General features: G+C 39.3%; 1 protein-coding gene across 2 annotated transcripts in view; it reads right to left on the bottom strand.

Moving 5' to 3' along the window:
* WWOX (WW domain containing oxidoreductase) overlaps window positions 1-19,170 on the bottom strand; it is a 498,626-nt gene that overhangs the window by 31,512 nt on the left and 447,944 nt on the right. The window lies entirely within an intron of this gene.

Raw genomic sequence — 19,170 nt, 5'->3', positions numbered from 1 at the left:
CAGGGTAATACACTCTGCCTAGCAGAGCTTGGCCGGCCACTGCTCCTACCCCAGCAGAGTAAACAGTGCAGGGTCAGGCGAGGGATGATGAACTGTGCACTACCCTCAGCTCAATATGGTAATTTTCTGCTGGCAGACGCTTTTTGTTAAAGGTTTCTTCTAAAATTAGGAAAATTGAAAATCATTTACAAAAACTTTAAGAATGGAAGCTTTCCAGTTTCAGAGCACAGAATCTACATCCCTTTGAATTAAACTCTGGACAAACCTCATCTTGATTTACCTACTCAGCCAACCACATAGTTCTGGTGTTGCTTTTTAACCCATCACATTTACACCCTGTGATAACTCCAGAAAGACTATAAAAAAAGTCAGAATGTCTCACAGAATGGGAGTTTATTTTAGGGGGAACTGATTCAGCTAAAGGCCTGAATGCACAAGTGCTGTGATTGCCTTTCTTGCACTAGATTAACTGCTACTATTTAAAGATATTTTAGGTGACCTCCCTTTACAGGGAAAAAAGACACCCAAAACAATTACACAAATTAGACAAAGAAGGTGAGCAAACATAATTCTAATTGTTATACTTTGCATTCTTGTCCCCACCAGTAAACTGGATGAGATATAATTATCTCTCAGGCCTCCATAGAGTAAGTGCTTTGAGAAAATAATAGTCACAGAAAGGAATCTTTAAATACTAAACACCAAAATATATATTTTTTTAAAACTCAAGAAATGGATCAAAAGCAATGTCTTCAAAGTCAGCATAATTTAAATATTACCCCTTTCCTGCCATCCCTGACGAGCTGTCTTGCTATTTTATTGCAAGTTTCACAAACGAATAACTGGCCAAGGTTCCCTAGAAGGAAAATGCCTACATAAAAGATTCAATTAAATTAAAATTACTCAGTTCAGTCTGTGTGTATCCAATGCAAACTCTGCTTTACTAGGAATCCAGGCATAGATATTCAGCTAAAAATTGCTACACATTAGACATGTAATTTCAAACCATATTTCCCTACAAAGTACAAATCAGTGCTCTTTTGGTTTCATAGCTATCAGGATGTCATCATATTCTTATTCTGAGGAAATCTGAGAGGATGAAAGGAGGCGCTTAGGAAATAATTTTGCATTTTCTCTTAGAAATTAGAAATCTTTCATTTCTTCTCATTTATTTAAGTGCCACAAAGAAATGGGGCTAGAAATGGATTAAGAAAATAATCCAAGACATCTAAAGAAAACTATAATCTCAATAACATTCCAACTATAATCATTTTAGGAGCAGAGGAGCAAAATCACTTTCTGTGTGTTCGTGGATTTTAGAGACTTGTAAAACTACAAGGCCCTCTGAAATCAGGTGTTATATATTCGACTCTCATTTCACAGAGCTAAAATCAAACTGAATATTTAATTCCAAGTATAAACTAATGACCTGATCCTGAATCATGCAGCATGAAGATAGATTACTGTTGACATGCAGAGTCCCAGTGAAATCCCTGGGATATTGTGTGAGCCGAGCAGTCGCCTGCATGCTACACAAAGCTCAAAACAGCAGTGCTGAAACAGAGTATGGGATGTTAATTCACAGTTACCATCTTTAACACTACTTTTTTAATATAATTCCTCCTGTTGTTTTGAAGGTCAGTGGATCCAGAGGAAATTTCCCACATTCGGAGCCACGTGCATGGTATGAAAGTAATAATGGGCTTTGCTTTTAAAGTTCTGCCCCTGAAGGTTTATATCTCAAAGTAAAATAAAAACAACTCCAGCCAAGCCTTGAGCTTTTTGTAGAAGTTTGCAAGCTACAAACAGGACAGATTTACTTGAGCTTTACCAGTACTGAGCTGACACTAATTATCCCACTATGAACTTTGGATGAAATCCTCATTCTGCTGAACTGATGGGAGTTTTGCCACTGACTCCAACATCACTGGGATTTCACCCTCTGGCTTAGGCTCCGTGCCACAGCCTAATACCTTCTGCATAATCAGGCCCATAAAGTTTATCTTGAAAGCCAAAAAATATTAGGTCAACTTGTAATCACTCTGACTTTTCCCTTTCTAGAGGGACAGCTTGTTTCAGTCCCCACTGCCATGTCCCTGCTCGGCACTGGAAGCTGCTCATCCATCCTTAAGGGAGCTCTGTCGGAGCGAGAGGCCCCCACGCAGCTTCAGCTGGTGCATTTAGTCAGTACCAGTGCTAATTTATTAGTATGCACTACCCAAATTCAAAGACTTTCCAAGGAAGTTTGACTGCAGCAGGAGCATTCTGATTTATGAAGCTTGGTTATCATTTTTAAACCACAGCCCTGTCCCCAGCCTGACATGACTGACAATGACATATACCCAACGTGTTTGTCAAGCCTTGCAGGTTGACTTCACATTCCTGCAGCAGCTCCTCCCCATGCTGGGAACAGTTACACCCCATCCCCCTACAGGTGGGTCAACTGGGCACTCTGACACCTGTCCAGAACTTACTCTAGCTTCAGGTATTGGTGCAAAACTCTGCTCATAAGCAGTTACTTAAAAAAACCCTAAATCTGATTTTGCATAATTGCAGCATGCACTGCAGCCACTGTGGCAGACTTAGAGATTTCCAGACAAAATCAGGCTTGCAAAATATAGGAAAACAGAATTTTTAACACCATATATGACTATATATGTGTCCTTGCATGGATAATTGTTTGCTACTTCTAACTGCGAACATTAAATGCTCTCTCTCTCTCTCTCTCTCCACCTGACCATCATAATTTCAACAAATCACTTCAGAACATACTTGAACTTGGCTGCTTAATAGGAGTAAAATGTCATGCAACCAACACAACTTTCCCATGTGGAGAGAGAACATTGTCCATGCAACATACAGTAAAGGTAACCAGAGGAGGTATAGGTGGGTGCAGAGATCTAAGCAACGGAAACATGACTGTCTGAAGTCCAAAAGAATTACATTAAAGATGCTCAAGTGTCATTTTAAGAGTCTGTATCTTGACATCAAGCAGACAAAATGCTTTCATGGTCTTTCTTCAAACAAGAAGGCAGAAACACAAGTAGAGATTTTCTTTTATGCTCAGCAAGATAAAAACTGAGCATAAACACCAAAGTATTTATTCTCATAGCAATCCCATGAAACACACTGTATTTCCATTTTACCAATGAGGAACTGAGTCACAGAAAGACCTTCTGGCTCATAGTTTAAAGGTGGTTTTAAAACAGCTGAGGACACTGGGTTCACATCCAGTGTTTGAGCCACAAAAACAGCATTCTTCCTTCCTAATAAGGTCAACTTTTGATTCAGTAACTACGAAGGTGCTGAAGGAGCTCAGTAAATTCTTCTATAAAAGCTAATGCTAAAAGCTCCATGACAAAGATGAAAACTAGTAAACCTGAGCTCTAGTAACATATCCACTCAAGCAGGCTCCAAAGAAAATGTGGAAAATAGGTGTTGCACAGCTGAGGTAGGAAAGAAAAAAACAAGATACCCTTGCAAATTATTTTGTTTGTGTGAGCAATGTGCTCTTGCTGAAAGACTGGTGTGTGCAAAAAGGGTATATTTTTGGTATGTCAGCTTCAATTACCAGCAATCTAAGAGTGAAAAGCGACAGCCTTGTCCCAACAACCTCTTCCAAAGGAGATGCCCATCACCAAAAGCCCTGCTCCTGACATGACCTTTCTTGCTTTCTGGCTGGGCATAAGAGGACATAGCCATTTTATTTAAACTTGTTCTGGGAAAACTGCTTGTTAGATGTTGATTTCCAGCAGCCACTGCCCTCTGAAAAGAATATTCATGGCTGGTGTTTCACTTGGAATGCTAACAGGATCAATGTGAACTCCCTACACTCTCTATCTCCCACTTGTTTTATGGACGTTCATGGACATTTACATAATTTTACAAAAAATCTTTATAAGTGAGGATACACATTGTATTGACTGTTGCTGGGTTTGTTCCTAATATGCATGCTAGAGAAGAAAGCAGGAACTGGTCCTAGCAGGAAAACTAGATCCCAAAAGAGGCAAGGCTGGGAAAAATCACAGCACCTGGAGCCAGACAAAGCAGTTTCAGCACAAATTTCAACATTATACCTAATAATTTTTATCAGGCAACTACTAAGAGTACTCCACAGCCTCCCTCATCTCCCTGCTGCTTTGTTTTCTCTATTTAAACAAAAATTACAGTCTCTCCTTTCACTTGTGCAGGTAAAGGGCCCCGTAATCCAGTGTATCCTTGGCTCTGTCACTGTGCTTCCTGACCCTACAGTGAGCAGGCTCTGACCACCAAATGCGAGCAGAATAAATTATCGCTGACACTCCAATATTTAATTATGCAGCTGTCAGAGCGGCCCTTTCGAAATTCATTTTAATAAAGTGGGAACTTTTTCCTTTCAAGGTTAGAGTCAGGGGAGTCACCTTCTGTGTCAGGCTGAGGTCTCCACCATGAGCTTTGCATTCTTCCCTGAGAAGCCTGTCACTTGGCCTGATAGAAGGACCAGATAACAGCACCGATGTCTATTGGCCTCCCCCGCCCTGCCTGGATGAACATCCTTCATTTAAACCCACAATAATGAGGACCTCAAAGTCAGACCAGCAGCCACAAGGGCAGCTCAGCAGGGGAAAAAAAAATGGCTTCTTATTATAAAATTCACTTGATGTTATAGCTGCAATCTAAAAGCAATCATGTTCATCTCACCGTTTTAACTGGTTAACCAGAAATATTTAACATGTTAAAAATGTGAATGGAAACCCAATGGATGAAGTCCCAGCAGCCTGTATTTATCTGCACTGAACTCAGACAAGGAGAGGAATATTGCTTTGTAGTTTGCTACCAGCAAAGAGACTAACTAGATCTTTTTACCAAATATTTATAAAATAAAGCTCTTTATAAATACGCAGTGTGTAATAGGTAATGTCCACATACTGTGGCCTGCACAGTGCATGGATCAGAGGTGCTTTTTCTATGCTCAAATGTTGTGTGTATTCAGAGCTCTGCACACATCCACATAGAGCCTAGTGATATGTTCATGAAACAACCCCTATAACAAAAGCACTGGATATAAGGTACCTTGCCTTTATCAAAGCAGAGACTATTTTAAAATGTGGCCATGTGTTAATTAAATCCTTACATTTGCTGATTCTTGCTTTCAAAACTTTTTGATTTTTTGTAGTGTGAAGCTGGGAGAAAAGCAAATTCACTATAGAGAGCCCAAAAAAGCGTGACCAAGAGCGCAGTTGACCTAAATTAGTAGAAAAAGAAAAGCAATTAAAAAACCCCCAACCTTCACATATTCCAAATTCTCTTATTTCTATATGACAACACTTATTTCTAAGTAACATTAATAACAACTTTGACTTACAAGCTCTGTTTCTTCCTCAGTTTCCTATGGTGCTATACATGCACAGCAGATTTAACCATGTAACATTTCCCCCACTTACGATTATACATCTACAAACAGGGAAGTGAAAACCACATAAATTGCATGTGGGCTGGGAATTAAAGCTCTCAGGCAAGCCCCACATCTCCCAGCTTAAATCAAAAAATTTGCTAATGAGAAAGAATTTAATGGGACACCATCCCACATCCCATAGGTGCTAAGTGACCTATCCCAAGACACAAAGTGTCCCAGGAAAAGAAATTAAAGCTTTTGCAAAAATGTTTTTTAGACTTAATTTGATCCACAGTGAAGTCACAGGCACGAGAGAACAATATGACTCACTAATACAGAATGTTTTACTTTCTGGATTCATTAGCACTAATGAAGAGCAGGTGCAGGGTACCAGGGGAAAAGCTGTGCACAGCAGCTCTCCAGCACGTTCTCCTGCCCAAGTTGTGCCTCAACATTTGGTCCTTCTGCTCTTTCCCTGCAAGGGGGTGCACTTTGTAACTCCCAAATAATGCACAAATAGAACACTACCTGCAAAGCTTGCAGGAAAAAAAGTATATAGGGCTCAGAAAAAGGCTGAGTCCACTCGAATTTCACAGTGTTCCTGGGTTGTGCTTCAGGACTTCACCCTAAAAAATGAAAATATCTCACTCGTTGGCTTTTTCAACATGAGATCAGAACTTCCCACCATAAACTGTTTCCCTCTGATTCACCTGTTTCTCTCAAACACACCTAAATGGCTAACAACATACATCAGGATTATCCCATCTAACCTGAGGCACCTGAAAAACAACCTTGGAGCAAATGTGGTTGCTTTTGTCCTCCTTTTGCAGCCGAATTCGACAACGCTTTCAGAGGCTGTGTTAGAAGTTGAGCTGAACAATCCCTTGGGGGTAGCCACTGCACTGGGTTTGTGTACAACACTGAAGGTGACAACTGGTATCTTATAAGCCTTGATTAAGTTGTGTGGATCTGGGTTTGGACAGTTATTTATCAGCTGCATGTGAAGTTCACAGCCAATGGGGCCCTGCTTCCACGTTTCTGTGCTATAAATAATAACTGACAGCCTTTTTTTACCACTTATGCTAAGATTATCTCCCGCTGCTTCCTGCTTTAGGTCCTCTTGCTTTATTTTTAGCTGTGTCATTTAACTTTGGTAGAGATGAATATTTTGTCACGTTGCTGGCATTTTAAGCTCAGCATGTACAAAACTGAATGCATCACTCATTGGCTTGGAGCTCACCATAGATGCTTACTATACAGAGGACAAGCTCCAGGTTCTGAAAGTAAACCCCTAAAGCATAAAGAAAACGTATTTATATCCTATTAAGAACCTGGGGAAACAAGTACCTTAAAACCTCATTGTTTTCTATCTATTGTAATTTGGCATCTTCAGCTTCACAAAAGCACAACATACTTGCAGGTTTTTGAGGAACATTTCACTCCAAGCAGCATGGCTCACCTCCTGGTGTCAATCCAAACAGATTTGCTGAATCCTACTTGTCACTAATTTTTTCAGTGAAAAAATAATTATAGAACAAAACATCAGGAAAAAAAATATAATCCTATCAACCTGGTGCGACATGCACACATAAACATGCCAAAAATCCCAGCTGAGCAACCCACAAAAATGAGCAATTGTTGAATGCACAGACCACGAAAGGCTTTGATTCCTCAACAATAATAGGGAAAGTGCAAATAAATTCTGAGTCAATGAGACAGCTTACACTAACCTGGCATTGGGAGAATTTTCAGTCCACAAATTCCTTCACAACTGAGTAAATTTAAAGAAATAAAACTAGATTGAGCATTGCTTTAATACCTGCTGGTGTAGTTTCCCACACTGTTCACTGGCTTGTTAAATATGAAAAAGACTTGCCTTGCAAAGCTGCAGTGAGAAATACAGTCACAGATGGGTTAATTGTTCATTCCTTGGTTCTTACCATTTTTATTTTGGTTTGAATATAACCTGTTATTATAACAAGAAAACTCCCTGGCCTTGTGTACAAGACTCAAATATAATCAGCGATATCACACTGTCCCTTAATAGAAGGTGCAATATAAAAAAGATCATTTAAGATGCCAGTAGCTTCCCTCCTGACCCTGCCTGGCTGAGAGGCAAATTGCATTAGAAAATGACATGCCATTCATCTCACGAGTAGTTGCAGGAACATTTAGCTAATTAAATGATTAATAAATTTAACACTGCTTTATAATTTCATTTAGCCGTGTTGGAAATCAAACGGTGCACTGCGTGTGCACCGAATGAGATTAGGTGGGAGTTGTGGGTTTCACCGGCTGCCCTGGTAATTGAGATTAGTCTATTACTACAGTGACCTTTTTAACTTTTATACTCTCTTGTTAAAGTGAAATAAAATTTTATTCACTTTTAAGGCATATTTACTTTGTGAAATTTACGTGAAATTAAAGAAATACCAAGCTAAGAGCTCATTCTCTTTTTGTTCTCTTATCCTGAATTTGCATTCTTTTATGAATTCCTGCTGTAATTTGGCAGCCCATCACCTCCATGGCACACCCTGAAACAAACTCTATCACTGAAAAACAAATATAACACCCCAAATGTGCAAACTCAAACATGTCCAGCATCATGATGATGGGATTGGAGTAGGGGGTTTGCTACACTCAAAAAAGCTACTACCTCACTATACCTATATATTTGCATGTGTTTACTGTAGCTTTATCTGGAAACTACCTCGGGAGTTGGAGCTCAATGGTGAACGTCTCTGTTCGAGCACAGTCAGCTGAACAATCAGGATGCTGTGACTGTAGTCAGCTGTGGACAGAGGCCCCATTTATGTTACAGCAGATCCCCCCACTTTTTGTTCATCCATCCTTACACACAACTTTAGACAAAATGACTCCATTTCTTTCAAGCATCACAATTTGCTATGTAATTATTTATCTGTATAAAAAGTGATTAAACCCCATTTCTGAGGACCAGGAGTGGACCCTGAGGAAAATGACAGCTCACTCTCATTTCACCCAGCTTATGGTTACAATTAGAGGTTGTTGCTGATGTGTGGCATGCCCCAGTTTGGTACATTACATCAAAGAAAGGAAATCAATTCACAATTTTGTTGTGATTAATACTTAAAATAATTCCCAAGATTTCTGTGTAATAGTTATGGACACTGTGTCTTCAGGTTAGAAGGTTAGTAAGCAGGTAGTTCCAATATCCAAATAAACTCAAAATCTCTAGAAGATCTGCCTGTCCTTTGTCTCTCCAGGCACAGCTTGAAACTATGTTAATGTTAAAAGCATAAACATCTATCCACACAAAATTCATTTCAGCAGTACAAGGACTCATTTTATCAGTTCTTGGAAAACTTGTCAAGATTACTGACACTTAAGCCAACTCAGAACAAATTTTCAATCAATATGTCTAATGCTAGGAGGGATGTTTTAATGTGTTTCCTATTTTGAACAGGTATGTGTTTATAATGTAGAAAAAATAAATTAAAATTCATATCATTACTGGAAACTGATTCCTATGTGAATCACACAGTAAACCAGTTCAGAAAGTATTTTTGAAAAGGACAAGTCAAAACAGTGTGGACTTTTTGCCGAGGTCCTGTTCACTCAAGAAAAGGATAAAGTATTTGATAGACTGTTCATACAATATGGATATAAAATCCATGGTGGCTGAAGTGAAATGATGCACTGGAAATGGGATCTGACATCAGTAAGTAATAGTTCTGCTCACTTACTCTGGTAAAATAAAATTCCGATACAGATGGGCCCAACATGCGCGAGAAACCAACTATTACCAGCAAATGCATTAAATACAGCAACCACAGCAACACTTTCATCTTGAAGGCAAAAAAGCCCAACAAATTATAGGTGATAATTATAACAGCTATTTACTGTGATAATTGGAAGGGAAAATTATTGCTGTATTTCCAACCACACTGTCGCCACAGAAGTGTAGAATCATCAACAGGATGCAAAGGCACATTAAGGGTCTTGATGTAACGGAATAATCTCCATTATTTGGACTCAGTGGCTAAAGTCTACCTAGCTCCAGAGGGGCCACATTTCCACTCAACACTGTGGGACTGTTTTCTGGCCCTCAGGGCAGCAAAAGCCACACTCACGGGCATGAGGGACCAGTAATATGGGGTGTCATCTCCTCTGTTTTCAGATGTGAGTAATGTAGGTGTCTGTATCTCATCTTAATGTTCAGACTTCCTGTACCATCAGTGAAGGAAAAGGCACTCTCAGAACTTTTCATCTGACCTGATGTGCCTTTTACCCCAAGGTGAGATAAGCTGTGGTATAGAAGTGCTGCCTTCTCTCCTTGGACTATAAGCAAAAGCAAAACCCACTAATTTTATGGAAAAAAAAAAATCCTTCCACTAAGCTGGAAGTTCTTGGCAAAAACAGAAAAATAGTAAATTCACTCTGAGGTCTCCAGAACTAAGCTTTCTCTTGAACTTTGTGTAGGATGAAAGCTGCTAAAATGTCCCCTTGACAAATGCATAATATTCAGTGCATTCACATATTTAGCAGCTTTGACTTAGAAAGTCCTTTGAAAACTGGTTCTTATACTCCAGACTTTCCACACAATGGTCAGTTCTGGCATTTATTTTTATTTATTTTTCTTATGGGAGTGGTCACTGGCATTTGGATGGATACATTATTTTTGCCAGGGAAGATAATATATGAAGCTGATGATCTGATGACATGACATGATGATACCTTACAAATGTCAGAGGGAATAGTGTTTTCTCTAAAAACAATGATATATGTATAACAGGAGCTCTGCCTCTAAAAAATGCAACTTGCACATGGGGTTTTCTAAAGACAAGAGTGTATCATGAAATTTACTTCTTGGAAACAGAGATTATTTATGCTGGCAACTACAGACATGACAGAATCTAAATAGCCATTATCCACTCACAACTGTGAGAAGCAGGAAAACCCATCCAATTTTTCCAGGAACTTATGTTCCCTAGTGTCTCCCTAAGTCATGAATCATATTCCTTCAGAAGAGACCCACTACGGATTTTATTAAAAGAGAGGTAAACTATAAAAACTGTTGCAAAAAATAGATAAGACTTAACAAAATGTGGGCAGAACTCCTGTTAATAAGAAATTGGGTCTATGAAAAAAGGGTAACAAATCTTTACTCCATCGATTTATTTATTATTTTAACTTCTTTTGAATTTCTGGTAATAAAGTTAGGTAGGTCTTCTGAGGATTTGATAGTACTAAATCTTCAGGAGTGAAAATGGTCATTATTAGAATAAGTATTTTGATCTTTTAAATATGAGTAATTTTCTCCACTTCTACTTGTACAGTGTCCACTTTTGCATCAAGGTAAGTTGGCATCCATAATCAGTTTTAACTTAAATACACCTTAAAGGCTACCTCTGTGAGTTCTCATAATGTGCACTGATGTGGAACTATGGTCATTGTTTCTTATCATTCTCACTGGGAAACCATGTAAGGTCAAGCTTGTGTTTCAGTAAGTAGCCTTTGATTTTAATTACCTCCTATAAAAGGTGAAATCTGGGTTCTGGTAAAAGCAATATGAATTTGCTTGTGTGAAGCTTGTAGAACTTTGGCTGATGGAACTGATTCCAGACAACACTCAGAAAAAGCAACTAAACCAACACCAAGGCTGATTAACCTGACTTTAAACTCCCTGTGGTCCTCTGAATTGCATCTAAATTATATATCTAGAGTTGTTTAAATTAGACAGTGTGAGTATCACACACAGGGAAGTTCTGATTATAGACCCTTGACTTGGAAAAATAGCTCTGTAAGTTCTGTTGGATTTTGGAAATGGCTCTTTCCCAGTTATTACCCAGGCCAGTGTTCCCTTCCCACAGATCCCACCACAACACTTTTCCAGTTTCCTAACAACATCTTCTAATTTAATTAATGTTCTTACACAAAATAGCATGTATATGGAAGCAGAACTGGTATTTTTAAAAAGAAATCCATGTATTGCTTCATCCCCATTAGTATTTAACTGGTAGTGACAAAGCAGCTGTTACTTTTCACTCTCAAAAGAACATGGTGATATCTCAGTTACCAAGAGATGGGAAAAGAAAGTATTGTCAGCAGTTGGATTAAAAACCTTGAGTTTCATTTCTAACTGTGATTTAGCAGCTCAGAGATGTCAAATTCATGATAAGCATGATCTGACATTCTGGCTGTTGAAAATGGGACATATTTAGCAAGAGTCAACACAATAGACACAACCATGCCAAGGAGAAAGCATCCTTAAATATGGTTCTGACTTAGTTGCTGGTGTCCACAGCAGGTTGTCAATTTTGCATTGCAATCTGCTGTAGTCTCTGCACGTTCCTGAAGTTCTAGGAGTAATCTGTTTGTTGGTTGAACTAATTCTCCTGACTCAGTCATACAAGAGTGGTCTTGACCCCTCAGCCCTACTGTACATTAAAGACATGTTGTAGGGTATTTTTACACACCACTATTTTTGTATTTTTCTAAAGTTAATGCTAGACTCACCCTATCAATGCAGGTCTCACTGCTACTTCCCCCTTTCCCCAAAGAGTAGCCTTGAATGCATCATGAATGGCTGCCTCAGTAAAACTGTTGGATACACAGTACGAGTAACACAATTAAAAGCAAAGAAACAAAACTCTGTTACATCTGCTTGGGGAGCCCTGGCAAGTCTTGTAGCTCACAGTAACGTGAAGTTAGCTGTTTTAATTCCTGAGGTTGTTTAATTTTAATTGGCATATGATTCCCAAACTAATTTTTTGTGCTTTCAGTGTCAAACCCCTGCCTTGTAACCACTGAGATCAACACAGCTAACCCGATGCACCGAGCCCCACCAGGTCTGATTTTACCACAGCCTGACGTATCTTTCAGGGTTATGACTCTCACTAATGGGCTGTAATTAAGACTGCAATTGCTGTGAAGCCCAACACAGTGGTTTGTGGCCAGCGGACCTGCATAAACTCGTATATCTACACGGGATGCCTCTACTGGCTCAAGCTCAACCCACCTCCTGACTCGGTGTGTAACCTGGCTGCATCCCTCAGAGGATGCAGATGCTTCCACAAGATCTGCCACTGCTGCTTCCATGCTCTTGGTTATGATGGATGATTTTTACTGCTAATGAGGAAGAGAAATAGAAACAGAAACTGAGTATGCATTGGTTTCCTTCCAAAAGCCTCTCCTGACTGACAGCTCAGCCGGCGCCTGTCCACTTGAAAAGAAGTCTGAACTTGAGATAACTTGAAATGGATTAGTGGTCACATACACTCTCCAAAACACATCCTTCTACAAGGCTTGAAGCTATGTCTCTGAGTCCATTTCACGCATCAAACTGATTTTTTTTTTAATGGAAAAGAAGCTGCGTGCATTATCTGTAGGATGTATTTACTTCACCAATCACAAAAGTGGATCTGCAGGTCTACTTCTGCTCCCCCTGGAAAAAAGTGTCACCAGTATTAAGAAAATTATTATAAGCAGCAGAAGAAGAATCAAGGGTAGAAATTTTGGTGGGTGTAAAGTCCAATTCTTCACGTAAATGTGATCTTTAATATAGTTTTAGCATTGTTTAGTGCTATCTGCTGTAATTACTCAGAATTGGAGCCCTTTGACCTTTCTACCTTAAGCCTCAGTGTTTTCTAAATCCTGTTAATAAAAAGCAAATGGCTAGTCTCACTCTCTGGAACAAGCACAGGACTATGGGAGGGAATACAATGTTCAAGTCTTTATAAAGGCGGCGGTGGTTTAGCAAACCAGTGCAGCAGGAGATGCTCTCCCTCGGCTCAGCGCAGGTGTAGGGCTGTGTGTGCATCGCTGCCACTGTGCTACAAACAGGCTCTGCATTGTACTCTGCTCATCCATCACCCGCTCTGTCAACACAGGTCAACTAATCCTGCTCTCCCTGACCTCTGACCAGCACGCCGAAGGGAGGCAACAAAAATTCAAATGCACTGCTGAGGGAGACAGAATTGTTAAAGCTGCCTTTTCTTCTCACCGAGACAGGGTAAAACAAACTTCTAAATGCTATTAGAGAGCAAACCTCTGTAAATGAGGAGAAGCTGCACTCAGTGTCTTCCCCTTTATGATTAATAAGTTGTCAGGTCCTTGAAGTGCTTTCCCATAATGTAGACATTTTATTGGGTTTTGCCCTTAAAGATTCCTGCCTTGATTCAGTCATTTCATCTCAACATTTCATGGTTAAAAAAACAACAAAGGCAAGCAGAGGCACAGCCCAAACAGACAAAAGGGGGACTGCAGACACACTGGATCAAAGCTACCAGCTCCACAGAGGGAGCTGGTTCCTCCACTTACTGAGGCAAACAATAAAAAATATTGATGCCTGAGTTAAAGGTATGAGTAGTGAGGTAAAAAATACATGAAAGTTTAAGTTGAAGAAGACAGGCCAAACTCTCAGGATTGGCCTGTGTGTCTGCAGCAGGATTTTCAAATAGATGTTTATTTCTAGGTCTGAGGGCAACACAGGACAAAAAAATTGGCCAAAAAGGCTTTAGTACTTGTAATAACAGTACTCCATTAAAAATAAAGATGTTGCTCCTCATTCAGAGAAGTTTCAGTACCAGAATGGCTAAGCTAAAAGTATTTTCACACCTCAATTTTTCTTGTTTATCTTTGGGATATGCAGTTCTCAAATATTTTGAAAGGCTGAACAGGAGAAATCGCAAGACTCATAAACAAACGGAGAGAAGACTGTTTCTGCCTTAGCTGTCAAGGTAGTCACATGCAATAATGTTTTTACTGAAAAACTAAAACAGGTATTTAGAGCAAATTCAAAACACCTTCCCACTTCCTCCAGTTACTAACATAGCGGAAAAATATACACATTCACCCGTATGTTTTTGCTTGCGGGATCTATCATTTCTGTAAACAGAAGGTAAGATGTGGAAATTCCTTTGCATCGAAGAGAAACTGAGCACAATAAACACAGGACAAACATTGTGCATCAAGTATTATAGTGAGTGATGTGTTTGCAGGGATCATAGAATCATTTGGGTTGGAAGGAACCTTAAAAATCTCTAGTTTCAACTCCCCTACCATGGGCAGGGACACCTTCCACTAGCCCAGGTTGCTCCAAGTGCCATCCAACCTGACCTTGAACACTTCCAGGAATGGGGCAGCCACAGCTTCTCTGAGCAACTCATGTCACCACCCTCACACTCAAGAATGAATTTCTAGTATCTAATCTAAACTACTGTCTTTCAGTTTAAAGTGATTACCACTTGTCTTCCTGAAAGACTCACAGTAGTGACTGCTGGTGTGAAAGGGAGAGATGTGATTTCACAGAGCAACTTCCTGGGAAGATAAAAGTGAACCCCAAATACAGGAGAAGGTAAGTAGGATGACCTGGCTTTGGTGCAGTTGATCAAATACTCTATTGCACTCTCAAAAACTGATTTTAAGAAGAAACTTCTTTTGGAAGCCTTACAACTTTGATAATTCTACCTCTTAACAACTTTGCTTTTCGGCTTGTTAAGAGAGATTTGTTTTTCAAATGTAACTGGCAGCTTGTTCACCATAGAATGCAAATGTAAAAACTAAAGTGAAGCCAAAAGAGAGTCATCCCAACATAAAAATGCAGCAAAAACTGAATTCAAAGCTTAGATGGTAACATCTGAATGATTTTGACCATTAAAAAAACTGAGGCATTCCCACTCAACCATTTTCTGAGGTTTGAGTTGTGGGTTTTATAAAGGGCAAAATGAACTGTCCTCCTTATGGCCACACTTTTTGGGCCACTGATGTCAATTGGAAGGCAGCCTTCAAACACAGCCATAAGTTGCCAGCAAAATGTTACTGTGCCTCTCAGTCACAGTACATAACAGAAACCCAGCAAACGTATGTTCCATCTGAATTTTTGATACTAATATGTGTGATTTTCTGATCTACCATGATACTTCTCTAAGATATAACTTTTTACATGAAAAACTGGTGGAAATGCAGTCCTTAGGCACTGTTCTAGTCACATATGTGCACACAGCTTGCCACTGATTTCAACAGGAGTCACATTTAAACAAATTTAAACTAAATGTTCAGCTTCTGGTTGTTCCCAAGATAAACACGAGCAGGCCCCTGTGGTGTGATAGCCGTTAATGCAAATGCACAGCTTTGTTGATATGTAAAACCTTCTAAGAGCCAGAAGCTGGTTATTCTTAGTCATCAAGATGAGATTTGAATCTTTGGGATGTTTGCCTAACCCTGTAGGCTTAATCCATTCTGAGTTACAAATTACAATACTCCACCAGTCAGTTAGAATTGAATCTGGATCACTGCAATGTGTAAAGTTGCTGGTCAGATTATGGGCTGACCCTACATTTGAAAAATCATCAATAATTCCCAAAATTACTACCAGAATCCTGAATAGAAATAGTTAGATGGCCACAAAGACTTTTATATGAAGGGTGAAAAGGCAGGAACTGATTAACTTCACGCTAGAAAATTGAGTTCAAAGTCATCAGACGTGCTCAGGACTGGAGGGTTTTTATTGCCAAGGCAGGAACAAGCGAAGAGCTGCTGAATGCAGCTGATATTTCATTGATAGCTAAGTAGGAGACATCCTTATAAGGCTGCTGAAAAGAAGTTTAAATAGGTCTTCACAATTCAGGCTGAAAAGCCATCTCATGTAGAAACCACAACTACTTTTCTGCAATGGCTCTTATTCAGAAGTTGATGGGTTGAGATCCTCTTCCACTTGCGTTCTCTTCTGATGTTGTTTTTTGTGGGACACTTCCTGTTTAGGAAGTGAAATGATATTCAAAACTGGGGCTTTACTGTAAGTGATTTCAATAATGTACTTCTCCTCCTACCACAACCACAACTCCAGTCTCTGCCTCTCCAAAAACAATAACAATAATGAATGGTGAGTTCAAGACATGTTACCTCGTGATGCAACTTGGCAGCAAAAAGGAAGAAACAGAAAGGTTGGCTCAAGCCTAGTATGGAGCTAAAGCTTGTTTGAACATTTGTTTTATCACTTAAAACAACTATAAAATACCTGCTTTAAGTATAGTCACCTTTTCATTTTCCTAAATCATTCTCACCCAAACAGTATAATTAAGAGCCTGAATTTGATCTAAGTGCTCCTTTGAGGTGAGCTCTGGCACTGCTATCATGAAGGGGTGTAGACATGGCCTGTGAGTAACTGGCACGCAACACATTTGACATTTGTTAAATATTTCTATATTCATTCACCAATGTCTCCTTTTCATCCTGTAATTCACATTTTATTCCTAACTCTTTTTTACTACACTAACATAACCAGAATCCAAGAAGTGTTTTCTCTCACTTGTAGATTCCTAAGTAAGGGATCATAGTTTTGAGAAAGACTACCTTATTTTCAGGTGTGAGGGTTTTAATTTAACCCAAATTGAGTACATTGTAAACAGAGCACATAGATATGATTAGTTACAAACTAAACTTCAAAAACCTAATTAGTAGTAAATGTGGCAGAAAGGCTGCAAATCCACAAAGAGCTGTTGGCATGAGCAAGTGCAGTTGTGAAAAGGAAAGTCAAGACAATGCAAATAAGTGCTATCACAAATGCCTGATCTACCTTCACATTATGGTTTTACTTTGGTATTAAAATCAGACCTCAGTACATACTGCAGTAACTTGGGAATGATGTTTTCTTACTTAGTATAAGTGATCACGTAGCGTTCAGAAAAGAGAAAAATTTGATAAGCCACCCATTCCAAGAAGCAATGTACAGCTGGAACTACCCATCATCTCAAGATAAACAGTGAGTAATAATCCTTAGTGGTTGTTAAGAGTTTCAAGACAACTTTCTTAAGCATAAGGGTGTAAACACTTTTGTCCTGGGGAAAGTCCAGCACAGTAAACTCCCCTAAGTCTGGATGTTTCCACCACATACAGGATTGCTCCCACCACATTTCAAAAGCTCAGGAGAGCTGTTATGCACTGTTAACTGACTCTTTTCAGGATAAATGTGGATGTTTTCCATTGTTGGTGAGAGTGACTTTATCCCAGTGCATTCACAAGGAGTTTGGTCTGTCATGGTGCTGACTCCATCATACAGAGACCAAGCTGAAGCCAGTGGGGTTTTTCTGGGGTTCAGGGCCTCTGAATACCAAACCATCTAAGGGAACTTCTTGAAATAGAAAGGAAGATTTCTCTATTGCAAAGTACAAATTAATGAAAGCTAATCCCTTTTTAATTTTTTTTAATTTTGACTCTAATATCCATTTTCTGTAAGAAACATTGATTTTGTTACTGAGAAGGGGTCTTACTTTAGATAGGTTGAAGTGAAAATGAGAATCTTTCAAAATTTTTCAACTTCAATCTTTTAAAATATTTTCTTCTGTTCTGGCCTTTTAACCTCTAATTATGATTTGAAAGAGAAGCTATTTTTTAAATGACCACATTACTTACAGGACCTAATGTTTTTTCGGTCTTCTCTTGATGACTGTAAAATGCTTAGAGACTCTTTTGGAGACTGATAGTTGTATAAGTGCACATAATGTGAATAAAGAAGTAAGAAAGAAGAATAAAAAGATACAATGTGTTTTTTATCAAATTGCCTGGGCTTTTTTTCTACATAACTTGCTTGTCTTAGAACATGAAAATATAGGGGAACTGAGTGATCAAATAACTCCCCATTAAAAAAGTGCAAATAACCCATTTTTAATTTAAAAGATAAGCTAATTAAAAATAATGGCAGTGGACAGTTCCTGACAAAGCACTTCAAAAAACAAGAACGATGTATTTCATGAGACTTTAGTGTTTTTAATTAAGATGATTTTTCATTTCCCCTCTTCTTGGTCTGTGATAATAAAAAGCTGCAATTGGAGACCAAGCAGATTTTTTTCCCATGGAGAAGTGTAAAGAAGCAAGACTGATGTTGCCCCTAAATGGGAAGCAAATAAAAACCCAAACAGTTCCACTCAGCATTAAAAGCTGGCCACAGATTTTTAATTGGAGGAAGTAAAGAGGAAAACTCAATGCTCATCATCCAGCAATGAAACTGTCCACTGGATTATCTCCCTCCTGACTGTCACGTACTCCAGCCTGCCTTTCAGTGGCACTCACAGCTCTGCCTCTGGCAAAAACTTTTCCTTTGGCTCATCATTTGTTATTTGACCCTCTCCCCTTCCCTCCAATGTTATCTTCTGACTGCAATTCCTCATGAACAAAAGACCTGGCAACAGCTGTCATGCCAAAAGTAATTTTTTATCAAAACATAGAAATACTGATAGTTCTAACTTCTGTTAATGAATACATAACGTTATTTTATCCTGTCATTAGGGTGGACTGTGGTAAGGTTCAACCCAAGACATGGACCTTCTTAGTTTTCCTTACATCAATACTGGTACAGAAGCAGGTAATCTGAGATTAACTAGAGTGGGTCTACAAGTGGGATGGCAAAGGAGAGACAAAGACGCTTTGACAGTCTCAAAACGAAGATGCAAGATGTAAATGTAGAAGCCTGGCTTTCACATCCCAGTCGTGGAACAATCACTGCTATTTGGGTATGGATTTGACATTGGAAGATTGACAGGAAACCAGTGCATCCTGTCTTGTCAGACTAGCACTACCAGTGTGGCAGCAAGGCTTGGTATGACAGGACTCTGGTCCCCTCTCCTCTCCTCCACCAAATCAGGCTGCATCCGGGTGCATGCAGCACCATCCAGTTCAGTTATTCACAAAGCCAGTTCTCAGAGTCCATGTATCAACATAATACAGCCCTTCTGCACTACTCTGAAGACATGAACCAGTGCAAATGGCCAGCTGAGGTGGATTTGCTCGTCTTCTGCCAGCAGAGTGGTGCAAAACAG

This window comes from Pithys albifrons, chromosome 12, assembly GCF_047495875.1.
Source record: "Pithys albifrons albifrons isolate INPA30051 chromosome 12, PitAlb_v1, whole genome shotgun sequence".
Classification (NCBI taxonomy): Eukaryota; Metazoa; Chordata; class Aves; order Passeriformes; family Thamnophilidae; genus Pithys; species Pithys albifrons.
Note: the sequence above shows the minus strand (reverse complement) of the source record. Positions and strands in the feature narration are given on the sequence as shown.